Source organism: Vulpes lagopus, chromosome X (genome assembly GCF_018345385.1).
Source record: "Vulpes lagopus strain Blue_001 chromosome X, ASM1834538v1, whole genome shotgun sequence".
Taxonomy (NCBI): Eukaryota; Metazoa; Chordata; class Mammalia; order Carnivora; family Canidae; genus Vulpes; species Vulpes lagopus.
Window position 1 is genome coordinate 69,154,824 of NC_054848.1, and position 5,292 is coordinate 69,160,115.

The window sequence follows — 5,292 nt, forward strand, 5'->3', positions numbered from 1 at the left end:
GCCGCCCAAGTCCCTCTGAGCTGCTCCCGGAGCCGTGCTGCCCCCTCCGCGGAGCCGCCTCCCGAGCCCCTCCGAGCTGCTCCGGGTCCTGCCCGTGCGTGCTGCAGCCCTTAGGGAGCTCGGTGCACTCTCCTGCGCGTGCCACAGGTGCCTGTTCGTGTCCCAGGGAGCCCGAGGGCAACTCCGCCCTCCTGGGTCCTGCTCTAACTCCGTGCAGGGCGCCTTTCTGCGGGGAAAGTTGGTGCAGCTCCTGCTTCTCCAGATGGGGCTCTCCTGCCCTGGGGGCACTCGCCCCAGCCTCAGCCCGGCTCCTCGCGGGGCCCCTCCCCCTTGGAGGCCTTTTGTTTCTTTCTTTTTCTCCGTCTTCCTACCTTGATAGAAGCGTGAACTCTTGTCACTGTAGCATTCCAGCTGGTCTCTCTTTAAATCTCAGGCCGAATTCGTAGATTTTCAGGATGATTTGAAGGTTTATCTAGGTAATTTGGTGGGGACAGGTGATTTGGGGACCCTACTCTTCCACCATCTTGCCCCTCCTCCGAAAAATAAATTTATATAAAAAAAACCAAAAAGACTGAGGTCATCCCATGCACAATTTCAGACCACAATGCTATGAAACTTGAAGTCAATCACACACCAAAAAAATAATATTGGAAAGACCATAAATACATGGAGGTTGAACAACAACAGTTGTTTATGTTCAACTAAACAATGAATGGATCCCCCAGGAAATCAAAAAAGAAATTGAAAATACATGAACACAAATGAAAATAAAACACAATTGTCCAAAACATTTGGGATGCAGCAAAAGGGATCCTAATAGGGAAATGCATAGCAATACAGGCCTTGTAACAAGCAAGAAAAACCTCAAACAACCTAACCTTACATTTAAAGGAGCTACTGAGAGAATAATAAATGAAGCCTGAAGCCAGTAGAAAGAAGGCAATAAAATAGATTAGAGCAGAAATAAATTCTATCTAAACTAAAATAGCAATAGAACAGATCAATGACATCAGGAGCGTGTTCTTTGAGTAAATTGATAAAGTTGATAAACCCCTAGCCAGAATTAAAGGAGAAGAGATGGGATTCTAAAAATAAAGTCACAAATGAAAGAGGATAAATAACAACAAACACCACAGAAATACAAACAATTATAAGAGAATATTATGAAAATCTATATGCCAACAATTTGGACAACATGGAAGAAATGGATGAATCTTAGAAACATATAAACTTCCACAACCAAAAGAGGAAGAAAAAAAAAAAACTTGAACAGATCAATAACCAGAATTAAAAAAAAAGGAAAAAAGAAAAAGTCCATGGTCAAATGGTTTCATAGACAAATTTTACCAGACATTTAAAGAAGAGTTAACGCCTATTCTTCTCAAACAATTCCAAAAAATAGAAAAAGAAAAAAAAAAACTTTTAAATTCTATGAGGCCAGCATTATCCTGATAACAAAAACAGATAAAGACTCTGCTAAAAGTGAGAACTACAAGCTAGTATCACTGATGAACATGCATGCAAAAATTATCAGTAAAATACTAACAAGCCAAATCCAACAATACATTAAAACATAATTTACAATAATCAAGTGGGATTTATTCCTGGGTTGAAAGAGTGCTTCAATATTTGCGAATAAATCAATGTGATACATCACATTAATAAAGGAAAGGATAGGAACCATATGATCCTTTCATTACATACAGATAAAGCATTTGACAAAGTATAACATTCATTCGTGTTAAAAGCCCTCAACAAAAGAGGAGTGTATGGAACACACTTCAACATAATAAAGACCATATATGAAAAATTCAAGTAATATCCTCAGTGAACAAAAACAGACATTTTCCTGTAAGGTCCAGAATAAGACAAGAACTTCCACTCTCACTACTGCTATTTAACATAATACTGGAAGTCCTAGCCATAACAATGACACAACATGAAGAAATAAAAGTCATCCAAATCAGCAAGGAAGAAGTAAAACTTTCACTATCTGTAGATGACATGGTACTCTATTTAGAATATCCATTAAGAACTCACAAAAAAAGAACCCACAAAAATTGCTAGAAGTAATACATTGATTCAGCAAATTTGCAGGATACAAAATCAACACACAGAGATGTGTTGCATTTCTCCACACCAATAATAAAGAGAAATAAAGGAATCAATTCCATTTACAATGCACCAAAAACCATAAGATACCTAGGAATAAACTTAAACAAAGATGTGAAAGGCCAATACTCTGAAAATTATAAAGCATTGATGAAAGAAGTGGAAGAGGACACAAATAAATGGATAAACATCCCAGGATCATGGATTCGAAGAAAAATATTAAAATGTCTATGCTATCCACAGAAGTCTATACATTTAATGCAATCCCTATCAAAATATCACCAGCATTTTCCACAGACCTAGAATAAACAATCCTAAAATTTGTATGGAATCACAGAAGACCCTGAATAGACAAAACAATCCTGAAAAAGAAAAGCAAAGCTGGAGGTATCACAATTCTGGACTTCAAGTAATATTACAAAACTGTGGTGATCAAGACAGTATGGTGCTGGCATAAAAACTAACACATAGCCTCTTTTCCGGCCGGAAACATGGAGGGTACAGAAGAGAATAAGTTTCCTACTGTGCCAGAAACCCTTAAGAAAAAGCGAAGGAATTTTGCAGGGATCAAGCGTCTGAGAAAAAAAGTTTGCCCAAAAGATGCTTCGAAAGGCAAGGAAGAAGCTTATCTATGAAAAAGCTAAGCATTACCACAAGGAATACAGGCAGATGTACAGAACTGAGATTCGCATGTCGGGGATGGTGAGAAAAGCCGGCAACTTCTACGTGCCTGCAGAACCCAAGTTGGCATTTGTCATCAGGATCAGAGGTATCAATGTGAGCCCGAAGGTTTGAAAGGTGTTGCAGCTTCTTTCGCCTTTGCCAGATCTTCAATGGCACCTTTGTTAAGCTCAACAAGGCTTCAGTTAACATTCTAAGGATTCTGGAACCATATATAGCATGGGGGTAACCCAGACCTGAAGTCAGTGAATGAATTGATCTACAAGCGTGGTTATGGCAAGATGAACAAGAAGCGAGTTGCCCTGACTGATAACACATTGATTGCCCCGTCTCTTGGTAAATATGGCATCATCTTCATGAAGGATCTGATTCACGAGATCTATACCATTGGAAAACGTTTCAAAGAAGCAAACAACGTTTTATGGCCCTTCAAATTATCTTCTCCATGCGGGGGAATGAAAAAGACCACCCATTTTGTAGAAGGTGGAGATGCTGGCAACAGGGAAGACCAGATCAATAGGCTTATTAGAAGGATGAACTAAGGTATCTACCATGATTATTTTTGTAATCTGGTCAGTTAATAAATGACTACTTTCAAGTGGAAAAAAAACTAACATGTATCAGTGGAACAGAATAGAAAACCTATAAATAAACCCACAACTATATGGTCAATTAATCTTTGACAGTGCAGGAAAGAATACCAATGGGAAAAGACAGTCTCTTCAACAAATGACATTGGGAAAACTGGAGAGAAAGATTAAAAAATGAAACTGAATCACTTTCTTACACTAAACACAAAAATAAATTCCAAATGAATTAAATACCTTAATGTGAGATCTGAAACCATAAAAATCCTAAGGAAGAAAACAGGAAGTAGATTCCTTGACATTGACCATAGCAACCTCTTACTATTAGTCAGACTTAAAGTATGACTTTGCCTCACAGTGTATGGCACTGAAGACACTATGTAATCAAGAAAATATTTTAACATTCTTTTTGCCAGGAGGCTTTGTCTTTCTTTAAGTTACCTGCAAAGCTCCAAAAGGTCATTACTGAGGTAGAAGATAGGTCTTGCTGACTGTACATTACCTCCTATGTGCCAGATGAGTCTGCTTTAGCAACAGACTCTGCCTTAAAAGACACACAATCAGACTTAACTTCCTGCTTGTTATTGTTACTGACTGCAGTAACTAATAATAACTAGCATAATGCTTACTAAGTGCTAGATACTATTCTAAGTTTTTACATTTAATACTTATAATAACCTAATGATTCAGGTCCTATTATTAACCTCCCATGCTACAGATCAAGACACTGAAGCAGAAGCAGAGAGAGGTTAAGTAACTTGGCCAAGTATTCACAGATGGTTTGGAATCAGGATTTAAATCTAGACCACCTGTCTCCAGGGAATGGGCTCTTTACCAGTGCACTAGTACTTCTTTGTCATATCAAGGAATTTTTACCTAAGGATTCAATACCAAAGAAGTTCCTAAAACACTCATTAAAAACAGTGGCAGTTTTCTTTTTTTTTTCTTTTCTTTTCTTTTATTTTTTAATTAATTTTTATTGGTGTTCAATTTACCAACATACCGAAAAACACCCAGTGCTCATCCCGTCAAGTGTCCACCTCAGTGCCCGTCACCCATTCCCCTCCAACACCCGCCCTCCTCCCCTTCCACCACCCCTAGTTTGTTTCCCCGAGTTAGGAGTCTTTATGTTCTGTCTCCCTTCCTGATATTTCCCAACATTTCTTTTCCCTTCCTTTATATTCCCTTTCACTATTATTCATATTCCCCAAATGAATGAGAACATACACTGTTTGTCCTTCTCCGATTGACTTATTTCACTTATTTCACTTTTACAATGAGAATAGAATGGCAAATTCCTTGCGTGAACCATTAACCCAACAACTAGGACCATCTCCTTTATACCATTGACTCTGCAACCAAAGCCACTAACAAAGCCTTAGAGACTCCCAGTTATGCCACTGTTCTCTTTTGCAAATTATTTCTCCTATATGTTGGAATATTTCACATTTACATCTAGATAAAGTAAGAAGGGCATTCTTAATGATTTTTTTCTCCCACAGACCTTTACTTAAATATTGCCTTTTACCTTGATAATAATAATAGGGGAGTTAATGGATTATCCAAACAAGCTCTTTTCCTTGAATCTCCCTTCCTGACATGCTGCTCCTTAGACCATTTCCTGTGGACTTTTATTTAACTTTTCTTCTTTTCTTGTCCTTGACAGTCTACACACACACACACACACACACACACACACACACACACACGTTATTTACTCTGTTGGACTCCAGCTTTCTCTAGGTTTGTTTTACATACTCATTGTAGGAGTGCTGACAACACTGACTCCATCTTCAGCCCTCCATCTTGGTCATGCCTGCGGAATGACTTCCTTTAGGAATATGTGTTCCAGGTTCCATGGAGCTTAATGTATCCCTTTACTGGAATGTACAAAGGCTTGTTCTAGTCCCTA

At 38.5% G+C, this 5,292-nt stretch overlaps 1 pseudogene; it reads left to right on the top strand.

The window, feature by feature from the left end:
- The first annotated feature begins 2,603 nt into the window (after positions 1-2,603).
- On the top strand, positions 2,604-3,391 carry LOC121483357 (annotated as a pseudogene).
- Positions 3,392-5,292: the final 1,901 nt, after the last annotated feature.